We start from the raw sequence: 13,560 nt of genomic DNA, 5'->3' as shown, positions 1-13,560 counted from the left end.
GCTCTCCCCACTGTTCCCATTCTGCGTGTGGGCAGAGGAGCTCATTCTTCAGAGCTGTCAGTTCAAGCCCTTTAACAGCCAGCAGAAAAGGCGACCGAATTCCAACCTATGGAAGCAGATCATTTCTCCATCAAACCTTTTCCAGAGTTTTCGATAGAGCATTCGCTGAGCCTGACCTTACGCTCAGGCCAAGATGAGAAATCCGGAGAATCATTTTCCCCAAGTGGAACTCACAGAATTGCAGAAATTAGATATGGGAAAGTCCTATTAGCTCATCCCATCCATGACCTGCCAATGTGGGATTATTCCCTACAGTATATTTTCTAGTCCAGTTTCAAATGACTCAAGTAATAGGACTTCCACCACTTCCCTCGGGGAAGACGGTTCCACGCTCAAATGGAAATGTTTCCCGATAACTAGCCTACATTTTCCTTTGCTTAATATCAGGCCATTCCTACCAATACCCCCTTGGAACAGGTTAACAAACTGCCTCCTCTCTCTCCTGAGTGATCAAGCTCTTCAGGCGCTTGGAGTTGGCGATCACATTTTCCCCCCAGTCATGCTTGGCCAACACACCATGTGCAGAGTTAGTTCCTGAGAATTATACTCATAAATCAGTCCCACCAGCCCTTTAGCAGTTTTACTGCTCCTTGCTGAATTTTTGCTAGTTTGTTGACATTTTTCTGATACGGAGATGCCAACTGAAATAACAGCAGGATCAGGATGCCTTGCTCCTTCCTTTGCAGCTGCCCCGGCATCAGGGGCCAGGTGTCCACTTTTTAAAAGAGCAACTTCTTAAAAGGTTTATTTCATACAAAGAAGACTTGTCTGTTTGAGACCTGATGAATGCACCCCAGGCCCTACTGGCTTTCGCCCCAGATAGCGATGGCTTCCATTCCAGCCACTCAACAGTCTGCGTTCCTACAAGCGAACAGCACCACTGCTTAGTGACAAACAAGCTATCTAAATAAAAGGTATCGTCACGCCTGGATGTGCTGGCTCCGCTTGACTGCCCTTTCAAATGGGATACAAACGCCTTGTGACTCGGGATCATTAGAGATCTCTTGGCACACGTTGCAAGAGTAGAGATGTTAACCATGATGTCCTGGCCAGATTCCAACTTGGGTAATTATGTTTGCCCTCTCTACATCCCCTCCTGCAGTTTTAATTGGAGAATGTATTCTTCCCTTCCCCAGATATTTGTGGAAGGTCACAGGAGCAGAATGGCTGGGGCGGCCCATCTCTGAGGGACATCACAGCCATTCTGCTCCACAAACTTTACGTTGCAGAGGTGGGTAAATGATCCATATAAACAACTTGCAAAGTGCTCTGGGACCTTTCCTGACAAAAGATGCTATCTGCCTGTCACATTAGGACGACGACCAAAAAATGGACTTCTCCAGCCAATGGCTACACACATTTGGATCCCCCTGCGAGTGGAAAGGAGCACTTCCACTGGGCTGAGCCAGAAGTAGGTGTCCTAAAATGAGCTGCTCCTGGCAGTCAAATGGGTAAAATTGAGAGGACCAGCACACAAGGCTATTGCATCACACGTAAGGCCTAGACCTCCTGCTGCCCTTTGCAGGATTGTGGATTTCAGCCAGACCAAGTTGTGCTAGGGGCTGCACAAACAGCACAAAAAGACAGTCCTCATCTTTGTGCATCTCTGAGTCAGTCTACTGCACTTGACTGTTTGGTGGGTTAATCTTGACAAATGCTGTGAATGGATTTAGAGGTGGAATAAACTGAACACGAGTAGAAAGGGATGCATCTGGAGAAGACATCCAAGCTAAGTAGCTCTTAAGGCAGTGACGCAGAGGTGCTGGAATGAGGGGTGCAGGAGCACCCCATCTTGAAGTGGTTTCCATCATATACAGGGTTTACAGTTTGTTCAATGGCTCAGCACCCCCACTATACAAACGGTTCCAGCCCCCCTGCAGTGAAATAGAGCAGTTAATACAGTGAAGGACAGAGGAGGAGCCCCACTGTACTGACAAACCCAACTTCACATGTCCCAGCGGTACATAAGGCTAGTAGATCGTTGGCTTCTATCGCACAGGGACAGAAATGTAAGGATATTGTGTGATCACGGAGTAAAGCTCCTCTCAGACTGGAGACTTTTATCCCAAATGCAATCTGTCCTACCTGAATGGAGGACAGATACAGTTAGACTGAAGGGAATGGACCATAGGGAGATTAGCAAGATAACTAGAATGGAGGAGTTTGCAGACTTGGAGGTAGGGTGGCATGGACTGAAACAGATTGAGGTGATGATTAAGAAGGGACATGATAAAAATACTGAAGCCAGCTCAGGGTTCTCAGTCAAGCTGGTCAAAAGTTTTCTGATACAAACAGTTTTCAAATGGAAAATGCCGATTCAGTGGAACGGAAACATTCTGCACAACCGTGTCGATTCCAGTGAAACTTTCAATGGAAACTAGGCGGGTAGACTGGCCAGTCAGCCTGATTTCCTGCTAGCCCACCAGCCAGTCAGCAGGTGGGCAGGGTCCCAGGCTCTGTGGGTGGCCAGCTTCCCAGCCCACTTACCAGCCAGGAGTTTTTCAAGATATTTCCAGTCTGTGGAAAAAAATTGCATTTCCAGCTTTTCTGTCCAGCTTGGAACAATTTCTTTTTTCTGGAACTGCATAATTTCTCACAGTTCTTGCACAGCTCTAGCGATCACACGTTTTAAGCCTGATGATCTATTGGCCTTTGCCTGACTGACTAGAATTAGAAATCTTAGGGTTCAGTTAAGGAGGCATCATTTTGCCGAGAGATTGGTGAAGACGTGGCTGACGGGAGCTGAGTATCGCTCATGTATTTGAGCACAACCCAGGTGGACAATATAGAATGCAATTAACAAAAGGGGCATTATTATTATTTTGTATTATTTGCACTGCAGTGCAACTTGAGATCAGCATCCCATTAGGAGAGGCGGTGTGCGCTGGTGGCTAGGCTGGCAAACTGGGAATCAGGAAACCATGAATCTATTGGCAGCTGACACTGACCACCTGTGACCTCCTTGGCACGTCCCTCTGCCATCTGTTTTGACTGTAAGCTCTTCAGGGCAGGGACTGCTCCTTGCTGTGTGTTTATACAGCACCTCAGTTGGAGCCTCTAGGCGCTACATACGAACAAAAAAAGCTAAACTAGAAGATTAAATATCAACCCCAGGATATTTAAAGATCCCCCTTTTTAACAAGGAAAAAATTCCAAATGCTTGTAACATGGAGAGGATTAGGTCTCCAGTGGGGTCATTTTGTGGTTGGAAGCACACATTTCTGACAGTTGCTTAAGCATGAGGCATATAGTGTCGGTGAGAGGCTGCGGTGTAAAGTGTCTCCCGCAAAGGATGGCTGCCTCTTCAGCATGCAGCGATGCCTCCAGCCATGCATGAGAAGGAGCTTGTTAAATGCATGATCAGAACAACTGGGGCCAGTGTGGGAGATGAAAGATAGTTCTCATTTCTCTCACGCTCTTACACGGCCCCCATTACCAGGATACCCGAGTGCCTTACGGTGGTGCTGTGAGTGGGAAGCAGTGTTTTCCTCCTTTATCCAAAGAGGCTCAGTGACTTGCCCAAGGTCACACTGGAAGTCTGTGGTAAAGCTGGGAATTGCACCCCGGCCTCCCTCCTCCCAGCCTAGCACCCTAACCATTGGCCCATCCTTCCACCTCATTTCTGCTCTGTCAGGCCTCTCTCTCCTTTGCACAGTACGTGCCATTGCCTGGGAGCCCAGTGCTCTGTACTGGAGGACCACCACTCACTTGGACACTCAGCCCAGGAGGTTATGGTTGCATTGCACGCAAGTACACAGTGCCAGCTTTATCTGGAGCATCCCACCACTGGGTCACGAGATGGAAGTCATCCTACCACTTCAGGGAAAAAACTGCTCTAGAAACGCAATGGCCACATGCTATCACATGCCAAAGGCCAGGCCACATGACATGATGCCCTTTGTGCCAAGGAATCCCAACCCTCCACTCACTGAGATGCAATGACTTTGCCCCAGAATGAAAGCCCTGGGGAACGACTATCTTGGTCATACAGACAATGATACTAAGAGAGATAATCATGCTTCTTAATTTTGCAAAGAGATCCCCCTAGGTTACCGTTCCTACATGAGATAAAGGGTCCATCGCCTGGTGATTCTGCTGCAGGAGAGGGACCTTATATGGCTACTCCAGGGCAGTATTTTGCAGTCGCAACTTTAGTGGAGCCAAGACACTTTTGGTAGTCGTCAGGATCCGATTGAAAAAGTTTGGGTCCGCTCTGCGGTCAGTTACTGACCACTGCAGAGAGTGACTGCCTGAAAGCAGCCACGCTACATAAATTCTCCTGTTTCACACAATACTGCTTTCAGAGTAGCAGCCGTGTTAGTCTGTATCTGCAAAAAGAACAGGAGGACTTGTGGCACCTTAGAGACTCACAAATTTATTTGAGTATAAGCTTTCGTGAGCTACAGCTCACTTATCGGATGAACGAAAGCTTATGCTCAAATAAATTTGCAATGCTGCTTAGCCCCTTAGAGATCAAGCTGATGTCTGTGGACTCTGCTGTCCTCCCCTCCCCCTCATAACAGGGGACAATTAGCTAGTGAGCATTTGTGAAAAGGAACAGGAGGGTGCTACTGAGCAGGGTCTCCCATACTACATGGATGGGGGCCTATGAGTACCTAGATAGGCAGGGAGACAAGGAAAAGCATAAGGAGCTTGTTATAGGAACCTGCTCAGCCAGCAGCCCTCAACAATAAGGGGTGTTCATGATGGGTCAGCACGAAGAAGGGACACTGCCACCAAGTCAGTAGGTGCACGTTGTGTGGCTATTTCTCAGACAGTCCTGACCGCTGCTGGGTCTTTAAAGACTCCCTGGTACTGTTTGCAGCACAGCACTGGCCAAACTCCAGCTTGGGTGACTTCACACTGCCCTCCAGATTTACCTGGCTGTAGAACGGTCCTTGCCTTAGCCTCCGGCTGATAGGAGCGTTGCTCCGCCCTGCCAATCAGCTGCCACATTCCACCCCAGAGGTGGCTGCATTCCACTCATTCCTGTGGCATACAATTGGCACATCCATTTGTAAAATGAAAGGCTCTCTACGAATGGAAGACAACTTCCTTGTAACAAGGAGATCCTCACCATTAAAGCCTTGACCCATGTATACGCACACAAAAATCAGCTCAGATACAAAGCTTTCTTGGCTGAGAATTGTGCTTTCAAACTGCCGACTAAGCCATGCCCACCAGGCCGCCTCCTCCCCCCATGCAGGTGGCCTGCTGCCCTCCCCACAGAGCAATGGGAGCTAATTGCTTCCGCTCATTAGCATTTGACAAATAACCACAGAGAGAAAAAGTCCCCAGCAGGATATGAGCAAGCTTAGGCCTTCACTGCCGTCTGACAGCGCCGATCAAACGTGTCATTATTTTTCCATTCTTTATCACCCGATCTCTCCTTCGAGCGGAATCAGGGGGCTCTTGCCAGCTCAGAGTGGCTGTGTCAAAGCACGGGCAGAAAGTGAATGAATCGTGATGAAAGGGCAGGACGGGACTGAAGTGTGCAGGTGGCAATTCCTGAGCCTGGGGGAGCAGATGTAGGGGTGTGTGTGGGGGGGTGCACTTTGCATAAAGGTTCATGAGTTTCCTCCCCCCTCACAAATGTGACAAGCTTCCTCTCAGTCATCAACTACCCTTCCAGCTGCAAGCAAACTCAGCAGCTGCTGGGGTGGGGGAGAGGGGGTCAGCGCAGGCGAGTCAGAGCCTTGCTAGCCAGAGCTACCAGATCACAGACAGAAAGAGGCATAAGGGACGATAAGGTGCTGAGCAGTTGGTGGGTCAGTCAGCAGTGCCACAGGGAGCAAAGGCCCAAGCCGTCAGCGCGTCGGGCAAAAGTTCCATTTATTGAACAAATAAAATCCTGGTAATTGAGGGGTCTGGGCACCATGGTCGGGGATTTAGTTGGGGGCTTGTGATTTGGCTCAGCTCCCGATGGATACAGGCCCCTCAGGGATCTGCTGCGGCTCTTCAGGGAAGGCTTGCTGCAGCTTTGGAGCCTGTCTGCCCGGGCTGGGAGGCTCGCTTCCAGCTCCAGTGTAGACATCCTCTAAGTGGAACATGGGCAATACAGACAAGGACACAGAAGCAGCTGCCTGCCACAGACCCTTCCCTGTACCCAGAAGAGTGATCCTGTTTCAATGACAGCTGAGAAGGAGAGGATATTTACTGAACTCTGATTTCTCCTCATTTTCCTGCCTGGAATAGTATTTTCCTAACCTCCCTCCCATGGTATCAGAGAAATTATTCTACACTTTACTTCCTAAAAATGGTGCATTATTACTAGGGCAAAATGGTCACCATGTTCCACACCAGAAGTGGCTGCATTTCAGTGGTGGATGAAAGATCTCAACTTGCACAGTCTGGGATCCACAGAGATGAAAGAGACCTCAGACTTCTAGTTATTATTTACCCTTTTAAACACACAGCCAAGTACTATCCTTCAAGTTAATAACCTTACCTGCTCACTTCCTTAGATGAGAGAAGACCAGATCCCAGCTGAAGCCTGAGTGGTGCAGGTTTCCAGAAGAAAACCTGGAGAACAACATCTGTTCTGAGGGGTTTCTGTAAACATGAACACAGTCATTTCACTTAGGGCTAAGCCTGAATAAAACCCTCTTCCAGGGAGAAATGACTCTTCTTAGCAATATCTATTCAACTGTATTTAACTTGTTGACTGAAAAAAAAAAACAGAAGCAAAATGTGAATGAGCCCACACTGTATACTAATGTTCTATTTATCAGGAGCTCAGAAAGCTTCAAGTGTTGGCAGATGTTTTAATGAGAGGTTAATCAATTGTTACGCAGTCCAATCGATCAATAGACGGCTTATAACCACCTACAACACCTTTGACGGATGCGCTTATAACCCTATATAACGTACTATTCATGACTATAACATGCTCATATCTAATTCATCTTGTGTGCTGCAGTTTCCCCTTCCACAAAAATGGGGATAACGATATTGACCTCTTTTGTAAAGTACGTTGAGACCCACTGACGAAAGGCCCTACAATAGCTAGGAAGTATTCCTCATTAGGCTTTTGTAAGCAGACCCTTGACACGAAGCATGACCATGCCCAGTGTAAGATTCTGAGCCCGATCCCCCTGTTACTTATGCTAGGGCAGAGGGAGTGCAGAATGGTAGCAACGTATGCCCCCTTTGCCCAGATACAGGTGACAGGGCCAGGTATTACAGCCAATAGAGTCCAAAGGAGAGGCAGTGGAGAATCCGGCCCTACGTAGTTAGCAGGTCAGTGAAGCCAGCTCCTTAGCCGATATTTCAGTTCTCTAGCTTAAAGTGCTGCTCTTGTTTGTGCAGAATAGGGCCCAGTTGCTGAGCATGCCCCTGAAATGCTACTCAGCCATACACGCAAGCCATCTACCCTGACTGGCTTGTGTCAGCAGGAGGGCCAGGAGTGAACCAGGGACCTCTAAAAAGCAGGGGTCACTGCCCCTTGTGCTAAAGGAAGCCGCTTGGTTAGAAAGAATGGCCTTGGTAAGTTATCCAAGGGACCCCTTTCCAAGGCCTGGCAATAGCGGATAACAGCAACACCCCTATTGGTGCAAACCCTGCAAGGCCAGGGCTACGGCTAGAGCCGTGCACGTGGCTGCGAGGGCGAGGCAGTTCCTCGCAGGAAGGTTCCATGGCAGTTGCAAGCCACGGCCGTCGGTTGGGAGCCTGGCAAGCAGGGGAGAGTTTCTACCCTGGAACGAGCCAGGCCTACCCAGTCACTGCTGGGAAAAGGCTCAGCAAGTCCGGTATGTGGCCATGTCAGGCTTCTAAGGGCACTGCCTCCTGGTAAGCAAAAGCAGGGGTGGAGGGAAGCGGTCTGGAGGTGGACCAAAATCTCCCCTCAGACTAGCTTCTCATGCCTCATTACAGGGCCCCCCCCCATCTGCATCCCTGTTCTTGCTCCTCCTTCTCCAGCCTCATGCCTCCACCTCCCTCCCCGGGTCGCTCTCACTGCTCTGCCACCATGTCTCTCCTCCTTAAGCACCTACCCCTTCAAACAGCCCCTCCTTGCACTCAAGCGCAATCACACCTCATTCCTGGCCTTTGCCTCAAGCCCATGGCCAGGCTGGGGCTTGTTTGCCTTCCCCAGGGCCAGGGGCCACTGTAGCTAGTGGCATTTTACCAGTGCTACTCCCTCATGGTGTCATCCCCACTGGGGCTCTGAAGGAATTAGGGTGACCAGATGTCCAAATTTTATAGGGACAGTCCCACTATTTGGGGATTTTTCTTTCTAGGTGCCTATTACCCCCCACACTCAGTCCCAATTTGTCATACTTGCTATCTGGTCACCCGAGGAGGAATGTTCCAGCAGGGAGGGTAGGAAAATCAAAAGCAATGGGGCAAGAAAAGACCCTCCCCCACCCCCAAGCATTACTGGCTTTCCAGAGAGACACAGCTGAGCTCTGGGGAAGGCAGGCATCATCTTCACCAATATCACCCTCATCCCTGCTGCATTTCCTGGGATGGGAACAGGCACTCACAGGGAGTCTGAAGGGCCAGGCCCAAACTCAGCAAGAGGCACTAACAAGAGAACAGTCAAGGGGATTATTTCTCTCTCACCCTCATTGCCTTTCCTCAAGGCAACACCAGCCCTGGAGCTGCTGCAGCAGGCCTTCCCCATGTGGCTTCAGGCACTTCTGCTGCCTCCATTCTCCCATCTCCATCACCCTATGGCTGGTGTTTGCTGAACATGCCTCCTCTTTCCAGGAGCCTGGTTTACTAAGGTGGCAGTCAAACACTCACAAATCTCCCCACAACTCAACCCACCTAGCTGGCTCTCACCCTTGGTGCAGCGTTCTTAGTGCTAGCTCCACTAACCCTCTTCCTAGCTGGCTCCTCTCCCTGCAGCTTCTGCTCAAGCACACCAGAGAGTTACCACTGGCCTTATATTCCTCAGCAGGCCTAGTGCTGAGTCACACGCTCCCATCCCCTTGCCCCGGCCCCTCTCCATTCCCTTCACCTGGGAAGGCAGGCTACACCTGGCACAGGTGATGCTGAACCTCATCCATCTTAAAGGGCTAGCTCATAGAATCATAGAATATCAGGGTTGGAAGGGACCCCAGAAGGTCATCTAGTCCAACCCCCTGCTCGAAGCAGGACCAATTCCCAGTTAAATCATCCCAGCCAGGGCTTTGTCAAGCCTGACCTTAAAAACCTCTAAGGAAGGAGATTCTACCACCTCCCTAGGTAACGCATTCCAGTGTTTCACCACCCTCTTAGTGAAAAAGTTTTTCCTAATATCCAATCTAAACCTCCCCCATTGCAACTTGAGACCATTACTCCTCGTTCTGTCATCTGCTACCATTGAGAACAGTCTAGAGCCATCCTCTTTGGAACCCCCTTTCAGGTAGTTGAAAGCAGCTATCAAATCCCCCCTCATTCTTCTCTTCTGCAGACTAAACAATCCCAGCTCCCTCAGCCTCTCTTCATAAGTCATGTGCTCTAGACCCCTAATCATTTTTGTTGCCCTTCGCTGGACTCTCTCCAATTTATCCACATCCTTCTTGTAGTGTGGGGCCCAAAACTGGACACAGTACTCCAGATGAGGCCTCACCAGTGTCGAATAGAGGGGAACGATCACATCCCTCGATCTGCTGGCTATGCCCCTACTTATACATCCCAAAATGCCATTGGCCTTCTTGGCAACAAGGGCACACTGTTGACTCATATCCAGCTTCTCGTCCACTGTCACCCCTAGGTCCTTTTCCGCAGAACTGCTGCCTAGCCATTCGGTCCCTAGTCTGTAGCGGTGCATTGGATTCTTCCATCCTAAGTGCAGGACCCTGCACTTATCCTTATTGAACCTCATCAGATTTCTTTTGGCCCAATCCTCCAATTTGTCTAGGTCCTTCTGTATCCTATCCCTCCCCTCCAGCGTATCTACCACTCCTCCCAGTTTAGTATCATCTGCAAATTTGCTGAGAGTGCAATCCACACCATCCTCCAGATCATTTATGAAGATATTGAACAAAACCGGCCCCAGGACCGACCCCTGGGGCACTCCACTTGACACCGGCTGCCAACTAGACATGGAGCCATTGATCACTACCCGTTGAGCCCGACAATCTAGCCAGCTTTCTACCCACCTTATAGTGCATTCATCTAGCCCATACTTCCTTAACTTGCTGACAAGAATACTGTGGGAGACCGTGTCAAAAGCTTTGCTAAAGTCAAGAAACAATACATCCACTGCTTTCCCTTCATCCACAGAACCAGTAATCTCACACTGCGAGAGCTACATTACTGGGGTTTGTTGTGACCAGTTTAATCATAAATCCTAATAATAATGATAATATCGCCAACAATAATAATAGGAAGACATAAACAGCCCTCATGACAGGCTCCATACTTCTCCCTGCGTCACGGATCCAACCCCACTGACTTTGATTGATTTGCACCAGTGTCACAGACAGCAGAATTTGGCCCAGCCTGTTGTGTTTAGATGTCAGGAAGCGATACACCGTTGCTGGCAGTTTTCTCCCATGCCGAGGTCTGTGGCTGGCTATAGATAGCTGTAAATGACAGATATCTCAGAGATCTTTCTGTTTGTCGTGCCCACCTAAATGTGGTTGCAGTTTTGATCAGACCTAATTAAGTGTGGGAGAGGCCTTTCTCAGTGCAACTTTGGGGGGAGGGATAGCTCAGTGGTTTGAGCATTGGCCTGCTAAACCCAGGGTTGTGAGTTCAACCCTTGAGGGGGCCGTCTGGGATCTGGGGCAAATATTGGGGCTTGGTCCTGCTTTGAGCAGGGGGTTGGACTAGATGACCTCCTGAGGTCTCCAATGAGATTCTATGACTACACACATGAAGGCCAATGTGTTCTAAAGTGGCTACTGATTTTGGGTGCTTCTGGTTTTTGGTTGCTCGACTTGAGACACTTCGGGCATGTGGGGATTCTCAGCCCCTCTGGAAATTCAGGCCCCGACTGCCACCCAACATTTAGAGGCTGCTTGAAAAATCAGGGCCTGATTTTAGCAATCGGGGGGAGCAGAAGATGCATAGCACCATATAGGCCTCACAACGCAGTTGCAAGATGGGGACAATAATGCTGTGCCTATTTCACAGAGAGGCAAACTGAGGTACGCAGCAGCTAAGAGAGTTGCTCTGGGTCACACGGTGAGGCAAGTGGCAGTGTTAGGAACAGAACTCATTACTGCACAATAGCTTTGAGGCCAAGTGCTTAGCAGGATTCAGAAAAGGACCAGAGATGTATATAGATAACAAACATTTCCCATATCCTGGGACCAACACGGCAACAACACCACTGCATACCACAGTTTCCATAGTTGTATTATAATAGTAAAGATTAAACACAAACTTTGGAAGGGATATAACCCACATGTGTCAGGGCCTAAACCACTCCCTAAATATCAGTGGTCAGGAAGTAAATTTAACAGGGGAACTAGTTACTCCATAATTGTTTCCTTCAGGGTTTCTTGCACTTTCCTCTGACACAACTAGTATCAGCCACTGTTGGTAACAGCATACTGGGCTAGTTGGACCCCTGGTCTGATCCAGTCCGGCAATTCCTATGTTCCGAACTCAGGTCTCCTGCCCCCGTGATCCTGATTGCTGGCCCATTTGGTCCCCGTATCCTCCCATTTCATGCATTTGATAAAAGAGGCTTCACAACGCAGGCTGAATTTTGCTGAGTCTGACACAGTTTAATCTACGGCTTGTACCCAAGTTGCAAACCTCCCTGACTGTTTCCGGCCGTGGTTTCCTGCAATAGTAAAACGCCTCCGCTGCTCAGCCTGCTTTCGGTTGTCGGATGGCCCTTTCTGGGCTTCAGGCAGATAAAAAACAAATCTGGCAAAAAAAGCTGGTGGCCATAAATCCAGCTCCCTGTGCAGGCACCTCCTTGCCTTGCTCCTGAGCAAAGCAGGGGAGTTATGGCGGGATGGCGTCTCTCCAGCAATCCCCCTCCATCCCCATCTCACATACACTAGGCCAGTGGTTTTCAAACTTTTTTTCTGGTGACCCAGTTGAAGAAAATTGTTGATGCCTGCAACCCAAAGGAGCTGGGGATGAGGGGTGTGGGAGGGGCTCAGGGCTGAGGGTTGGGGCATGGGGGTGAGGGCTGTGGGGTGGGGCCGGGAATGAGGGGCTCAGGGTGTGGGAGGGGGCTCTGGGATGGGGCAGGGGGTTGGTGTGCAGGAGGGGGTCAGGGCTCTGGGCTGGGGGTGCAGGCTCTGGGGTGGGGCTGGGGATGAGGAGTTTGGGGTGGAGGAAGGGGCTCTGGGTTTGGGGGGGCTCAGGGCTGGGGCAGGGGATTGCGGTGTGGGCTTACCTTGGGCGGCTCCCGGTCAGTGGCGCAGCGGGGGTGGTAAGCCAGGCTCCCTGCCTGTCCCGGCACCATGGACCACTCTGTGCCCCGGAAGCGGCCAGCAGCAGGTCCAGCTCCTAGGCCGAGGCGTGCAAGTGGCTCTGCGTGGCTCTCACCCGCAGGCACCGCCCCCCTCAGCTCCCATTGGCCAGAAACTGGCCGATGGGAGTGCGGAACTGGTGCTCGGGGCAGGGGCAGTGCGTGGAGCCCCATGGCCCCCCTGCCTAGGAGCCGGACCTACTGCTGGCCACTTCCAGGGCACAGTGTGGTGTCAGAACAGGTAGGAACTAGCCTGCCTCAGCTGGGCAGCACCGCCAATGGGACTTTTAATGGCTCGGTCGGCAGTGCTGACCAGAGCCGCCACGACCCAGCGCCTTCCATTCCGCGACCCAGTACTGGGTCGTGACCCGCAGTTTGAAAACCACTGCACTAGTGTATATCATCTATAAGGTCAACGCTTATTATCATGATTGATTATTTGTATTATGGTAGCACGTAGGAGCTCCAGTCACGGATCAGGACCCCAACTGGGCTTGGCACTGTAAAAACACGGAACAAAAAGACAGTCCCTGCCTAGCCCACACACTACCAGGGTGTGGCCAGCCCAGCTCAGAATGCCATATGACCGTCTAAGGCCTGGTCCTTTCTGTGCTGGCCTTTAGTGTGCAATAGGTCTGTCCCTCAGTCGACCAAGAGGCCCGGCCGTTGGGACAATTTAAAATCTTGTTGGTCTGTCTTTGTCCATCTTCGTCTGATCGACTGTCAGCTCTGTCGGGCAGGGACTGTCTTTTTTGTTCCGGGTTTGTACAGCCCCTAGCACCATTGGGTCCTGGTCTCTGACGAGGGCTCCTGGGCACTATAATACTATGACTACTACTAATAATGAATTAAAAATGTGTGCAGAAGCGCAGAGACCGGACACCGCAACCCAAGGAGTCGGGTTGACTGTATTCTGAATGTGACCGACACGTCTGTGAAAAGGAGACGCCAGCTCAGCTCTTCTCACGTCACGCTACATCCCCATCAAAGGTCAGCGCCCAGGGAGCCAGGGTACCCCCTGGAGTTCACTGGTGTTTCCATTAATTAACGGAAACTGGCCGGGGTCTGTGGGTGGGATTTAGATACCAAAACCAAGAGCGCAGATAACAGCTCATTGGTGGAGGAGACTCGTC

The sequence above is a fragment of the Natator depressus genome, chromosome 25, assembly GCF_965152275.1.
Source record: "Natator depressus isolate rNatDep1 chromosome 25, rNatDep2.hap1, whole genome shotgun sequence".
Lineage (NCBI taxonomy): Eukaryota > Metazoa > Chordata > Testudines > Cheloniidae > Natator > Natator depressus.
Note: the sequence above shows the minus strand (reverse complement) of the source record.